The sequence below is a fragment of the Lepisma saccharinum genome, chromosome 3 (genome assembly GCF_977018435.1).
Source record: "Lepisma saccharinum chromosome 3, izLepSacc3.1, whole genome shotgun sequence".
NCBI classification, from domain to species: Eukaryota; Metazoa; Arthropoda; class Insecta; order Zygentoma; family Lepismatidae; genus Lepisma; species Lepisma saccharinum.
In genome coordinates this window covers 118,704,303-118,720,816 of record NC_139231.1, presented here as the reverse complement: position 1 = coordinate 118,720,816, position 16,514 = coordinate 118,704,303, and the positions used below count along the sequence as shown (strand labels likewise).

Below are 16,514 nucleotides of genomic sequence, written 5' to 3'. Positions count from 1 at the left end.
GCACACTTCAGTTCGTCAAGGTTTCCTACTGGTCTTTGCCTCACGCAACCCACTACCCAACCATGACTGTGACGAACATTGGCGACGAGCCTAAAATAAGAGGAGTTGAGCTGGTCGATTTCACACACCCCGAAAGTCGCGAGACTGCCTATGCCGAAGATGCCACTCAAATTATCGACATAGAAATAGGTGACAAGCTGTATATAGAAAACCCAGCATTGTCTGCAGCTAGAAATCCCATCCAGGCTATATTCTTATTTTCGCGCCATGTCTAGGCAGGGTATCGTGAACGAGCTGCATAAACCTGCACGACGAAACTACAAACGACTGGCGGTGGTGACCAAAGGCGTGGATGACCTTTGGCAGGCTGACCTTGTGGAAATGAGTAGCGGCAACCTAAAAAATTTACATAAAATCAACAAAGGATACAAGTATCTTCTTACTGTTATAGATACATTTTCAAAATTTGCGTGGGCTTTGCCCCTCAAGGCTAAAACAGGTGTGTGCGTAATGGAAGCATTCAAAACTATTTTCAATGAAAGTGGCAGGCGACCTCGATTTCTTCAAACGGATAACGGAAAGGAATTTTACAACTCGATATTTCAACGGTTTGTTCAGAAGCAAAATATTCAACATTACTCGACTTTCAGTCACATCAAAGCCAGCATAGTGGAACGTTTTAACCGTACTCTCAAAACACGCATGTGGAAACGATTCACGCTTCAAGGTAACCACAAGTGGGTCAATGTGCTTCCGGAACTCGTAAACGACTATAATCACAGTTTGCATAGCACGATACGCATGAAGCCTGCCGATGTCAGCAAGTCTGATGAGGCACAATTAATCTCTACTGTTTATTGCCCCAAGTACTGGCCCACTAACAAAAAACCGAAATTCAAAATTGGAGACCAAGTAAGAATTAGTAAATTTAAGCGCATTTTTGAAAAAGGCTTTACCAAAAACTGGAGTACGGAATTTTTCACTGTTGCTCGATTGTTACCCGGTAACCGTCACACGTATATAATAAAAGATAATCGCGACGAAATTTTGAAAGGGCGATTCTACGAGGAGGAACTCTCCAAAACAAAATACCCCAATACGTATCTTATCGAAAAAGTATTACGTAGAAAAGGTGACAAACTGTTGGTGAAATGGTTGGGACTCGAGGAAAAAAGTTGGATCGACGCAAACGAGGTGATTGTGTAACGGGTGCTTGGGATGTGGTGAGGCGACTGCCAGATTTTCCCCCGGAGCGTCAGGCTAGGAAAAACGGCGAACTGTTGCCGGACAATATTCGCTGCCTTATTGTCGGACCTTCAGGGTGCGGGAAAACAACTTTACTTATTGATAATTTTCTTCTTGCTCCCGACTGGTTAGATTGGAAGAACAGGCACTTGTATGTTTTTTCCAAAAGTTTGGAGCAAGCAAAATATCAACAGCTGACAAAACTGTACGAAGGGCTGAGCATAGCTACTTTTGCCTCCGAAGTAATGCCACTAGACTGCTGCCATGAAAATTCGGTGGTGGTCTTCGACGATGTCATCCTGGAGAACCATAACGAAATTCGCAATTTTTTTACACAGGGGCGGCACAGAGGCATGGACTGCTTCTACCTTGCTCAGACTTTTTCTAAAATTCCCAAGCAGCTTCTCCGAGACAACGCTAATTTTATTTGCTTGTTTCGTCAAGACCACACCAATTTAAAACATGCTTACGATGATTATGTAGGCGGGGACATGAACTACAATCAGTTTTCCAAATTTTGCTCTTCATGCTGGAATCAAGATGATTTCGGATTCGCCACGATAGACATGACGAGGAAACCCAATGACGGAAAATACAGAAACAAAATAAACAACTTTCTAAACGTTGCGACGTTACAAGAAACGTCTTGACGTATTATAAATAACAAATAATGAAACGCAAACTCGCAGACGACAACTTGAAGCTGCGCGACTACCTGGCCAAACGCTTCAGGGGTTGGAAATCAGAGAATCGTGGAATTTACGAAGAGAAAAAGCGACAGGACCAACCTATTATTGATGCTATAAGTGGACTAGGTAAAGACATCAAAGATGTTACCGAGCAAAATAAAGATTTAATCAACGAGCTCGTGCCACTTGCTGCTCGAAATTATGCTGTGCCTACACCGATATCCAGTATTCACACTACCCCGTTCGAACTTGGAGCTGCACCTCTGAGACGTCAGGTTCTAGGCAGTACCTCTTCGGACAAGGTAGTTGAATTAGGTCCGTTGGCGAGAGATTACCTGAGCACCGGGAAATTTGAAAAGGACGAGGTGTTTGGATTGTACCCCTCTGTGGAACTTAACGAGGGTGTGGTTTGGAAAATTGGAAAGTCAAAAGTTACGTTCGAAGGTGACGACGTGAAAATTAATTTGGGCGAGAAGAACAGCTGGACTAGGTATCCTGGCACTGTGGGCCTGTGGGAACTTATCACCAAAAAGCAACCTAAAGATTACACAGACGAGGATTACCAAAGTTACACAGAAATTTTAATCATAACGGATGCCCTGTACCAAAACAACGATGCAACACAGAATCGCGTAAAATCAAGCAGTGGAGAAAAATACAGGAACCTCATCAAGCCAATATGGAACCAACTCAAAACTGGCAGCGGTGTCAAACTCTACAATACCCTACCTAAAGAGTTTGTTTGGGTAGACGACGTAAGGAAGCTTGTAGATCGATTGCTGGTTATCGCAGGCGAAGAAAATGCAGGCAATCGCAACTTCCACAACGAGAAGGTGGGCATCATGGACATGATTAGCACCAAGCTTAGCAACTTTATTGTCAACGACAACAAAGGTATAGGTTACCTTATCAAAATCATCAACACCCTGCCTCCCAAATTCTGGAATGTGGCCGAGGGTCGAGGTCTCGTGAACGACATCATCAACAAGCTACCCTTCGAGATGCACCTACCAGGTTACCAATACTGCGGACCGGGTACCCAACTCGAACGGCGACTGGAGAGAGGAGACAAGGGGGTAAATCTGCTGGATGCTGCATGCAAGGATCACGACATTGCTTACAACACATATACGAATTTAGATGCGCGTCACGATGCTGATAGAAAATTGGAGCATGTCGCGTTCGGGAGACTCGTCAGCAGAGACGCCTCGCTGGGTGAACGGGTTGCAGCATTGGGCACGACCATTGCCATGAATACAAAACGAAAATTGGGGTGGGGGCTGTAATTAAATAACACACAGTAAAAAAAATATCTACGCAACTTACCAACAGAAGTGTTATACAAAATATTTATATTTACCTTCGACGATAGTCACGAGGCTTATTGATTAAGTTAAAATAACACCACAATTTCGCTTGCCCTGTGAAATGCTACTTCTGGATCATCTGAGAAAAATAAGCGGTGTAAAATCTTCTTCTTCTCCCTATGCTTTTTTTTCGGGCTGCTGATGAAAAATTGGCTGATAAGATGGACGAACTTCACGAGTGGAGACAGGGGAGGAGACGATATACAGTCGACTGGTATGTTTCAAATGCTGAAACCAGCAGGATCATCGATCACCTCATCGCATTAGGCAACGCCGAAATTTTTTCTATAAATAACACACTGTAAAAAAATCTACGAGACCAAAAAAATATTTCTTCGATATGAGTGAAAAAATTAGTGACGTCCAGGCATTAAAACAAATGCTAAATTTGTCAGTCGAATATATAAAAATTAAGGAATTGGAAGTGGACAAACCTTACGCAATAACTTCCGGTTCAATTGTTGCAACCCAGTATGGTCCCAAAGTACGTCTGTTGCTCAACGGACAATACAGTCTATTTTTACCAGATCGATACGCTAGCATGTTATCCGACGAGAAGCTATCTATTTTAATCGAGAACACAACTCGAATCGTGTACAAGGGGACAAAAGAACTTCTTGGTAAGAAAACAAAGCACATAATCGAATTTGTTTAATAGCTGCAAAGTATATATAAATAACATACCGTAAAAAAATTACACGGGAGGGAAAACAAAAAATCTCTGAACATATATAAAATAACATATCGTAAAAAAAAAAATACATCATGAAGCCCAAGGGCGTCGTGTACCAGATACCATATTCGAATCTGAAAACGCTGGGTGCCCTCAATGGGTTACTCACCAAAAAACAACGCGAGAAGAAACGTTCATGCTTGTCCAAAGGACACGGAATGAAATTGCTGCTCAGCACTCCACAATTGAAAAAGTTGCAGCATTCGCGGAAGCAGCAGAAGATTGGAGGTTTCATATTTAGCATTCCGGCCATCTTGGCAGCTTTGGGTGCAGTGGGCAGCTTGGCAGGAGGCAGTGCTGCCATTGCCAAAACCGTCATCGATGCAAAAAAGAACAAGGCGGAATTGGAAGAACAGAAACGTCACAACCTGGCTATGGAAAAGAAGGGGAAAGGTGTGACCAAAAAGCGAAAAAACAACCTCGATGCTTTGAAGAAATATAAAAAAAAGAGAAAGCCCTGTCCAACTTCGATATTGAATCTCTGATCGAACCGTTGGGAATAAGGAACTTCAGGGGTGTTTTCATGTCCGATTCTCTACCCTCTGCTGTGAAGAAAAAAGAGTATGGCGTGGTCAACCTGGACAGTTACAAAAATCCTGGTACACATTGGATATGCTACCTCAAAATTGACGATGACAATGCATTTGTTTTCGATTCGTTCGGTGGCACACCGCCTGCCAGGTTGGTGAAGTATCTCAGTGTTGCCAACCTCTACTACAATGACAAACGCATCCAGGGTTTCACCGATGTTAACTGCGGCCACCTATGCCTTTCCGTTCTCGCATACATGTCTAAAATAAATAACCCCTCAGTGGAGCATTTTCAGAAAGCATTGTGGTACCTAAAACACCATGGGAGTGTTCCATCTCACCAGCGAGACTTCGGTCTTGAAACTCGCGTTGCATGACGACATCATCTATCCTAAATCTATTGCTCTTCGTGCATTCTACAGCATGTACCTGATACCCAATGTCACGGAGCACAATAACAAAATTACTGTTGGAAATGAAAAAATAGTTATCACGCCAGGACAGTACAATCTGTCTACCTTGCAAGCCCAATTGCCAAGAAATATACTGCTATCTCAAAATTCTGTAACTCACAGAGTTGAAATTGTGTCTGCTACGGAAACAGTAGACCTAGGCACTGTTGGAGAGCTTCTGGGATTCGAGAACAACACAAAGCTCGAACCTGGCATCAAGCACATCGGTGCCAACATTCCTAAATTTCTAGCCATCGAGACTCTGAACATACATTGCAACGTGGCAGAAGGCATGATCACCAAATCCTCGGATGGTATCCCAGGCAGCCACAAGCAGACAGGTATCATCGCTACGTTCAAACCAAACTCTGAATTCATGGAACCGATTATATACACACCCTCACCACCGATATACTTCCCCATATCTCGTAATCGCATAGACAACATAGAATTGGCAGTGACAAACGAAAAAAATGAGGTGGTGAATTTTGCCGGAGCTACTACCACCGCCGTCGTGGAGATTAACGTATAATAAATAACAATCATGGAGCAAATCGAAAGTTACGAGTTGCAGTCCTTCCCACCCAATCGTCGCACGTTCGCCAATTTGAACGAGCCGAACAGGGAGATCGAATACGATGTGGACGTTGGGGATGGGTTCATTCACCCTCACAGAGCTGATTTGTATATCAAGTTTGATGTGGTGAAGAGAGACAACGGGGAAGCATTTAATGCCAATGCAAATTTAAAACTTGTGGACAATTTTGTACCACATCTGTTCTCGCAAGTGGAAGTTAGAAAGCATGGCACCGTCATCGATAGGGTTGACTACCCCGGGATTACTTCTACAGCTGTGGGAACACTGAAGCTCTCCAAGACCGATGCAGCATACTACCAAGCAGGAGGATTCGAAGCCGGGACCAAAATATCAACAACAAGTCACACAGTACTGTTTCCCATGCGCTTGCTGCCGGGATTCTTCTCCGACTACACAGAGATTATGTGGAAGGGTGGCTTGCGGGTCACTTTTCGCAGAAGCGCCAACGACAACAATGTGCTGATGCGTTACAGCACCTTGGGTGCAGACGGTGCGGCACTTGCCAACACACTACCCGACGCAGCCAAGTGCGTCATCCAGTTCATGGAGCTGCGCATGCCTGTGGTGGAATACGAATCTAACTACGGTCTCAAGTACAAAGCCGACATTTTGAAGAACCCCCAAGTACCCATCCAATTTTACGGTTACCAGTGTGTGCAGAAACCTGCTTCCGGCAGCCATTTTGAATTTGATGTTACTACGCAGTTCAACAGCATCCGGTACGATATGCCTGAGTTTACGGTTGTGCTCTTCCAGACGGGGAAAGATAATAACCAAGAGAAAGATTCTAGCCAGTTTGATAATTGCAAAATTAAAAATGTTTACCTCAAAAATGGCAGGAATGAAGTTTTTCCACGCGAGAATTATAACTTAAACATTACGAACAACGATTACCTGAAACTTTACGAGGCGTACACAGCTTACAAGAGAGTGACCTCCGGCAATGTGGACGTGTACTACAACCCCAACGAGTTCATAGCTCGCAGACCCATGTTTGTCATCAACACATCTAAAAGAAAACAGGTGGTTGTTAACGATCGTACCAACATCAAGATTGTATGCGAGTTCCACGACGCCTTGCCTGCAGATACTCTGTGCAGTGTCATTCTTATTGCAGAGAAAACATTTGTGTATGACGTCAAGAATGAAAGAGTAACTGAACAGTTTTAGATACAAAAAAAAAAATTAAAAAAAATAGCACACAATAAGAAATGTGGAATTTTATATACACAAGTACAAACTACAATAAGCAGTTTCCCAGAAGTTTAATTTTGCTGTGCCATGCATGCATGTAATCGAGGAAGTGGAAGTAAATTAAAATTGTTTTTTTTTTTTGCATTGCCTATTACTCTTTGTTACACTCTGGGCAGGCCTTACTAGTTTGGAGGCGATAGTGGCCCCACGGAAGTGTATGGACCCCACATTCAAGAATACACCTCTTGTCGTCGTGTGCATCCAGAGCAACTTTCCTGACAATATTAGTTGTAAGCACATGATCGACGCTTTGGATACGATGCTCTTTTTGTAGAATGGGCGATTTTGTTCTGAGGCACTCGAGGTAATCCTCAAACTTGAGGTGCTCCCGAACCACTTGCCTGCTTACACCCTTTGCTTTTTTTGTTACAGAACCCTCAGCCCGGATCGCATAGGCTTTGGCACGAAGTCCAGCAAAATCCACAATCACATCCCCGTTTTTCTCGTCCTTGAGTTTGCCGGGTATTTTTTTGTTCCGGGGCAGAATTCCATACCGGTTTAGCTGGGGATAGCCCGATGTGTCGAAGAGCTCATTAAGAGCTGGAACTTTGGCTATATCACCATACGCATCGGCCGTGCGAACATGGTACACCAAGCTGTCTGTGTCTGTGTAGAGGAGCGAGATATTGTGGTTGTAGTGTGCACGTAGTATGTCGTAATATGTCTCGAACATGCACAACTTGCTCAGATCCAAAACTGCAGCTCCCACATAGATGGGCTTGTTGAGTAGCACCTCGCGCCGGTTCATGTGAACCAGAGACATCTGTTCATTATAAATTGTTCGAGATCTGAACAGCGAGCTTGCAACAAGTCGACGACACTGTGTTTTCTTCGTCACCAACCTCACATCAACGCGATTTCGCACATTCTCCATGGTCTTCCCAAATACCGCATTGTTCATTAATTTGAAAAAATCGCGATCAAGTTCCGAAGTGGCATCAGTGCGATGTTTGGTGTTCAGTTTGATGTACGGCTTCAACCATGGAGACTGCCTGAACAAGAGCACGCGGTGAACTGCTTTGACCGAGACCTCTTGCTGCATTAACCACTGGAGGTTCCGGTAGTGTAGCACATAACGTTTTTTGGGCTCCAAGTCCATGACGAGCTTCGGTTGATCCGAGCCAGGTGGACATTTGAATTCCGGAGCAGGCGAAAGGTCACAGAATGTATCCTGCAGTTTTTCGGGGAAGTCAAGGTCCACCTCGGCAAAAAACCCAAACTCGTCGCACTTTTTTTCGATGTCGTGGTATAAAGGATCAACCCACTCAAACTGTCCTGTTGGGAGTGGCTGCATCATGGAGTGCCCGTAAAGATTATTCACGTCAGTGTACATGATGTAGCTTGATGGTTGGGAGGGGTCGTAACCAGTGGTCATGTGGTGATTGTTGGCGTGTGCGAAGCGTTGCGACACTTGGACCATGCCGCCCCGGATAGCTCTCTCGATGAAAAGCATGATATCAACATCCGAGATAAGTGAAAGTTTAACTTTAGTCAGCAGGAGCATGGCCGACCATGCCAGTCCAGGAAGGCTGTAAAAATATACAGGGTCCAGGTTGTAAATGTTTATCGCAGTCGCCCGAAACGCCTGGAACACATCGGCAAGAAGCGTCACATCAAGCTTCAGGTATGCATCGTGGTAATCACCGGAAGTTCGGCAACCCAACTCGACCCACATAGACTGAGCATGCTTGTACTCCTCGTCGGTAATACCTGAACCTCTCAGCTGGCTGTAGAACTTATCCTGGGGAGGCAGCAACTCTTCTTCGAACTTGGAACGGTCGGTGACGTATTCGTAGGGGTAGACCCCTTTACGTCTGATGAGTGCGACATCTAAGTTCGGGAAACTTGATGTGGTAATAGCTAGTTGGTCGTCTCTGAGCTTCCCAGCAAGAGCATCGAGGCTTGCCTGGAGGAACCTCAGAGAGTCGAGGAACCGAAGCTCGATGCTCGTGCTGCTTGAGTCGGGGATCGGCACCCACTTGCTGACGCTAATATAACGCTCCTCGTTCTGTGCCAGGACATTGATTCTCGCATCGTCGTACCCTAGATGTGTGACCAAGTGATGGAAATCATATCCCGAGCCATTGTGAAAAAAGACCGGTATGAAGCGCGGGTCCTTGGCTCTCAAGTTACACCTGTTGCACCACGGGCCAATGTAGCTTCCGGTCCCATAATGGTCATGGTGGTGGACCTTTTTGTTATCGTCAGTGAAGACTGAGTTGCAAACAGGACAATTTAGAGCTATTTCGTGCTGATGCTTGTCTTCCGGAGACAGAGGCAGCATGGGCTTGGGGGCCAACAGCACCTTCCCTATCTTGATGGCTTCCTGTTGCATTCTCTCCAGGAAGTGTTTGACCGGGTCGGGACCGCGATACACATAGGGCTCGGAGGCAATATGGTCTCGCCACACCACAACATAGGAGTAACTCGAGGCCTCGTGGATTTGGAAAGGAATGGTAGAGGATGTTTCGGGGTTGGGCTCGCATTTAGACAGAGGTTGAAGAAAGGCCTCGAAGTCTGCTACAATATAGGCAGGATGCTTCACCATAGCACTGTGCATGCGAAAGCACTCTACTGCACCAGGTTCGGGCAGGATAGTTCGTGCAGGCTTGTTGGTACCACAGTAGAGCATGTGGCGAGCTAGCTTCTTAGCAGCAATATTGGGACCTCTGATGCGCCGGTAATCCTGCTGTTCTCGATTATGAAATGTAGACAAGCACCTGCGACACACCTCGACGTGGTGACTGTCTTCGCTCCGTTGGCTCGAAACAAGCCGAGAGAGCGAGCGAATGAGGGTGTAATGGTGATGGGTCTCGTCCTTGATGAGCAGGAGGTTGATTTCTCGTGCCTTGTTGTTGCTCACGTTGCTCACTCGGATGGGGTGGACCTCATGTTTGTTCTCGGTGAGACCGTAAACATTGATGGCTAATTGCAGGCCCAACAAGTCACGAGCACGAACCTCAAACTTGCGAATATGCGAGACTTCTACAGGGTAGGCAATCCCGGCCATTGCATCCTCCAGTTCCGACTCATACTGCGTGTAGTGGTTAACACGGTGTGGACTGTTTTTCCAGTGAACAGGGTGCAATGCTGCCAGCACCGACCAGAGGAAGCATTTGGTGTCTTTGTTCTGAATATTGACAACAGCTTTCCTTTCTTTAACCTTGGGTGGCAGGGCAATATAGCTAGACCCTGCCAGTGGCAGGAACTTGTTAAGTGTCAGACAAAGTTCGTGGGGGTCGCCACACAGCGAACCGCCCGAGCCTTTAGCCTGATGCTCCTCGTGCTTTGCCACAAGCTCCTCGACAAACTTGTCGTAGATGCTGTCGAGGTCAGTGACATCTGCCTGATGCAGTATTTTTGCTTTTGTGGCATGGAAGAATTTATATATTTCATCAGACGGTTTCTTATACTTGCAGCATAGCACAGCATAGAATTTAGTGGAGTGTGTGGCCAATGCATCGTTGAGGATGGATATTATCTTAGCTCGCTCGCTCCCCAGAAAACTGCGCACATCACAGAAGCTGTTTGATGTTATGTCAAAATCTTCTAATAAATGCTCAAACGCAAACCGGTCTGCTTTCTTCGCCAGCTTGACGCGTTTGGCAGGTGGCAATGCATCGAGGGAGGTTACTTCTACCTTTCGCTTGGAAGGTTGCGGTAGAGATGTTCCAGTGCTCTTACAAGTAAGCTGGTGTCGCTTGAAGTTGGCAATAGAAATATTTTTTCCACACTTAGAGCACAGTTTGGTTGCACATATTCGCTTTTCCGGCACACAAGTACGACAGTGTCTTTGAAAATGTTTACTTGACACAGCAGTTTGGCACGTAGGGCAATTTTTTACAGAACGCATAATGCAGAGATTTTTTGGGGGTATGTTATTTAATATCCAATGGTGTGCAATGCAAAATATAATTGCTCACTTTTTTTAACTATTCTCTATGACCTTACTTGGGTTGTTTTTTTCGCCAAATTATATGCTTCTAGTCTCCTATACAATACAATATACGTACAATATTGTCAAAAACATCATATTTGAGTAAGTCGCTTGTCACCTAAACACTACAGCTGACAGGTTGGTAAAATCTGACATGAAAGCAGATAATACGCCTCAGTCTTATTTATATATAATTTTACGGGTGTACAATATTGTCAAAAGCGTCATATTTGAGTAAGTCGCTTGTCACCTAAACACTACAGCTGACAGGTTGGCAAAATCTGACATGAAAGCAGATAATACACTAAACTCTTATTTATATATAATTTTCACGGGCGTACAATATTGTCAAAAACGACATATTTGAGTAAGTCGCTTGTCACCTAAACACTACAGCTGACAGGTTGGTAAAATCTGAAATCAAAGCAGATAATACGCCTCAGTCTTATTTATATATAATTTTACGGGTGTACAATATTGTCAAAAGCGTCATATTTGAGTAAGTCGCTTGTCACCTAAACACTACAGCTGACAGGTTGGTAAAATCTGACATGAAAGCAGATAATACACTTAACTCTTATTTATATATAATTTTCACGGGGGGGTACAATATTGTTAAGAGCGTCATATTTGAGCAAGTCGCTTGTCACCTAAACACTACAGCTGACAGGTTGGTAAAATCTGACATGAAAGCAGATAATACACTTAACTCTTATTTATATATAATTTTCACGGGGGGTACAATATTGTTAAGAGCGTCAGTTTCCGTAGAGCTCTTTTTTTCCATCTTCCCTCTATACAGAATCGACGGCTTCCCGATTTTCATCACGTAGTTTCTTTTTCATTCAATAGATGGCAGAGGTTGTATGATTTTTCAAATCTATGACGCGTATGTTTGCGCTGCTAACCTTCATTTGTTACGTCTTGCAAACATGTTGCATAAAAATGTTGTAGAAGATTCTGCAATATGGATATTGTCACACATTCCTTTTATTTTATACTGTTGTAAATAGAAAGAATTGTGTACGGTAAATGTTTTGTACATTATAGGGGGGAAAAAATGCAAAATATCCCCCAATTTTAAATCGATCCACCTCTGAATCGATTTTTTACATATTCTCACGCCGGCATATGTTGTTCTATTTTGCTTCTTTTACTTGCTTTGCTTAATTAACTCTCGCTAATTAGCATTTTTTTGGAAGAAGTCAACTAGAACAACATATGGCGGTATGAGAAATATGCAAATTAAAGAATATTTTAGTAATATAAGGGCCCTAGCAATTAGCTTCGTCGACTAAGAGTACTCTTTTAAACGTCTTCAGCTAGATCGTATTACTACGCGAGGACGTTTAAAATGTTTGGGTGTTGAAAAAGTTTGACCTACTTTTTATTTCTATTGTTTGCTAATACATGGCGCTGATAGTACCTCCTCTCTCTCCCCCCTTTTCTCCTCTGCTGTATGACAAATAGCACAAACATAAAATTAAAATTTTGGAGAGCAAAACATAAAATTTGCATGCATCTGATGTCGAACTAGAAACTTTCGGGGAGTCAACATTATTTTTTACTCAGTCGTCATATATGAACACACGCAAACATTCACATGTGCTTTTATTTTGTGTTCGGTAAGTACAAGTATATTCTTACATAAATTATTGTTTAATTTAATAAATTGTAAACTCGGAGCCTGCTATACTAACACTCCCGTGTTTCATTATACAGCTCACAGGTTGAATTGAAAGTGAATGTTGCGTGCATACAGAAATAACACAGAAAAAAAGCGGATGGAAGTAATTTAAAATCAGTAGAGCAAGGTTAGTATTACGAGAACGTAAAAACACGTGCTTTCATTGTTGTCTGAATTCGCGGCAAACGTGGAGTTGGAGGGGAGAGCAGAGAGGCGCGACAGATGCACGCTTGGCAACCATATTCTTACTTTCACTTTGTACAGACAACATTTACTGATTAGACGATGTAAAACTCAGTGATACTTTAACAGTTTATCGATAATACTGAATGTAGAAAAATTGTAAATAATAAAGTAGCACGTTACATTTTTAATATAACTAGTAAATAGGTGGAAATCATTGTGATGTTTGTTTGGCGTCTGCCTTCTGCTTCCGTGCGGTGCGCCTGCGCCCCAGAGCGCTGTGGGTGAAGTTCGGGCTGACACCTGGCGAGAAAAATAACAACCGTACTACAAGGGGACATGTAGATTCGGACGACTGGGACGTGAGTTCGACGGCACGCGAGAACAACAGGAGAGAACGGTACGGAGCACTTGCCAATCCGGACACAGCCTAAGTTGTACAATTAGGTACAAGTATTGTACAATTAGGTACAAATTGTTGTACAATTATTTCCCCCAGTGTATTTTGTTTAATATTTTATTTCAAATTCACTGTCAGAAACTAGTGTTGCCAGTTCCTGGATGTAGGTTTACTCTGGGCCCGTTCCGAAAGTCGCACGAGTTTAACGCGTTAAACAAGTTATGGCAACTGGCCGTTCCATAAGTGCTTCCGTGCATTTCGTGAGTTTCATTATGCTGTCCCAAAAGTTGCATTCCGTGCATTTCGTGCAAAAACAAGATTCACCAAACACACGGGCCAGGATGCTGGTTTGTTCCGTGAAAATCGTCTGCTCCTTCCAGACAAAGCGCGTGCTGATGGATTCAAACTGCACTAGTTCGGAAAATATATTATAATTTTAACAGATAGCGATATGAAGCAACATGCACAAAATAAGTATGCCTTGACCGTTCTTAGAATGTGATTAAAATAAGTAACAGTGGCCATAATAGAGTTTATTTTTGCCATAAGGACATTCCTTCCGCTGACGCCATGCGGAAACTTTCTCTAAACAAAACGCTGCGCCTGCGCTTTCGCCTAGAGTGTCCCATAAGTCCGTAAAATAACTGGTTTCACCAGATTCACGAGCCCAGTTATTTTCGTTGAATGCGTTCGTTTCGTTAAGACTTTCGGAACGCACCCTCTGTTGGTTGTCACTGTCAAGCTTCCAGTATTCGTACAGCATAAAAGCTATAACCCCCTCAAAATATATACATTGTATACGCCAAAATGCTCAATAGCCTAGCAACACATCATGAAAAAACATACCAAGAGGACCCAGTGGGTTTATAAGTCAGTACTGCCACTATTTGTAGGTTAGCTTAGCCAGTGAAAGTAGTGGAATCTTCGGATGGGTTGGTAAAACCCCCCTCAAACCAATAGAGTTGCCAAATGTAACAAGAGGCAATAGGCCCCCCCTCATAAAAAGCTACAGAGTGTTGCCCTGTGCCCTCTGTACATCAAAAGCTACAACGAGCCTCAAATGAGCCTCAAAAAATTCAGAACTATGTACGCTAAGGCTAGTGGGGTTAACACCCAAAAGGCTACGCCTCGCCCGATGTACACACACACAAAAAAAACTAAAAAATTAAACACCGTGAAAGGCTACGCCGAGAAACACTGGGGTTAACACCCAAAAAGCTACGCCGAGTTGGTAACACTGCTTGTGTGAGGTTGCCAACTCCCCCCAAAAAGCTTCAAAATATCAGTTGGTGAAATTTTCATAGGGTGAGTTGGCAACACTGAGCCCCACATGATGATTCGAGCCCCAAATGAGGATGGTGAACCGGGGCACTAGGTCTACTTGTATTGCTGTTCAGACATTATTAGAATAATTAAGTTAAGAAGACTTAGGTAGGCAGGCCATGTGGTACGAATGGGAGAGGAAAGAGGAGTTTACAGGATTCTTGTTGGGAAACCTGATGGTAAGAGACTTGTAGGAAGGTCAAGACGAAGATGGCATAACGTTGAGATGGACCTAAACGAAGTCAGTAAGGATGGAAAAGATTGGATTGATCTTGCTCAGGATAGGGGCAGATGGAAGGCCTGTGTTGCTGCAGCCATAAACCTTCGGGTTTAAGATGGCTAGAGAGATAGTTAGTTAATGACAAGCATAATAGATGAAGAAATGGTGCTGTATGTAACAAGAGTGAACGGATAAAGCAAGTGAAAGATGAGTGGGCATTATAGTGACAGCCTGTAGGGCATAGTTATAGATCAGAAACTAGATAGATAGTTACAAATCAGAGACAATGGCACTGAAAATTAGGGATAAGGAATGCGTGGATGATTTTGAGATCTCGTAGTAAGAGCAATTATGAATTTCCAGGAACATAAATATGGCTATAAAGAAAGATGTTCCTTAAGGCTTTTATCAGGAGCACAGCACTACATGGATGCTAAACAAGGACAGTGGTGGTTGATGCTGAAAAGAAAAGAGGGGAAACCGTCGAAATGGGATGCTACGGGATCATGTTGAAGATCAATTGAATAGACAGAGTAACAAAGGAATTTCGTTTTTGAAACGTGCACACAGCATGAGAAGCCTATGGAAATCCATCGTCAAGAGAACATACCGGAATGATGAAAATTGTTTTGATTGATTAATTTGGTGTTTTAAGTCAACTTTATGCACAGTAAGGCTAATCGGGACTGGACCTACAGTTTAAAGTGGGATCCGAGCCACTATGTGCCTCCATCGGGTATCGAACCCAGGACCCCTTGATTACAAGGCGACGACGCTACCACTGCGCCATCGGGGAGGCCCTGATGAAAATTGTACTTGAAGACAGAATAGAAGAGAACCTCATTGGCAGGCCTAGGATGGAGTATATTAAACACTCAAGATGTGAATTGCAAAAGCTACAGAGAAATGAAGGCATTAGTGGAAGACAGCAACAAATGGAGAAATTCAACACAGTAAGAACAACATAATAAGTAAGTTCGTAGCCCCATCCTGTTAATATGAAGAGCATGGGAAACAAAGAAGAAAGAAGAGAAGACGGAAATATGAAGTAAGCAGGGAAAACAGAGCTTGAGCAAATCAATCTCAGGGCTGAATAATTTAGAAAAAGAAGTAAGAACGCTCAAAACTTAACTGAGAAAGAATTGCTAAGTACTTCGGCAAGTAATTTTCAAAATCTATCAATTTAAATCTTACCATCCTTCCTGACACTCACAGCTTAGTCGTATTTCACTGTGAGAGGAATTGCCATTTACACGTAATGATATTAACAAAGAAGACAGCTCGCATATGTCTTTCATCACGATTCTTTACACAAACAGCCTACTTTCAATATGTAAAGGTGAGTGAGTGTAGCTCATTTCTGAAAGTTTGTGGAAGATCATCCTACATGCTTTGTAATACTGATAATAATAAAAAAAGACTTGAAAAAAAAATTTGGTTTTACATAACCAGCCACTTTCGATAATAAAGAATACTCACTTACCTTCTCCGATCAATGGACCAATGCGCGACAAATGGAGTTCTCTTCATTAATAAATCTGTTGAATTTGAAGCACAGTATGGAGTCAACTGTCTGGATTCTGGAAGTAAACAGAAAGACAATGGTTGTACTACTTTGATCTTAAGTTAAAATTATAGTGACACAATATATTGAAATGAAATGAAAAATATTAAAACAGTTCCCCTATCAACTACATTCGTCATTTTGAACTAAGAGGTGCTTGTTACTCTCCAGATCTACCTCCCTGATATGTCTCTTCAGTCAGCAATTTCTGTGTTTTTTTTCCCAGGTAGGTTTCTTTGAAAAATATTGATATATATTGTCAGTTTCCATCTTATCCTTCCTCATTCAGATGCAATGTATGAAATTCACATGGTCCTTATCCTGTCCTCCTT

The 16,514-nt window shown here is 43.1% G+C and overlaps 1 long non-coding RNA gene across 1 annotated transcript in view; it reads right to left on the bottom strand.

The window, feature by feature from the left end:
* The window catches only part of LOC145985975 (uncharacterized), a 168,068-nt gene extending 151,876 nt beyond the window's left edge, over nucleotides 1–16,192 (bottom strand). Inside the window, exon 1 of the long non-coding RNA XR_014441472.1 lies at nucleotides 16,102–16,192. This is a non-coding gene — a long non-coding RNA (uncharacterized LOC145985975). The remainder of the gene's footprint in view (nucleotides 1–16,101) is intronic.
* Between the last annotated feature and the right edge of the window lie 322 nt (nucleotides 16,193–16,514).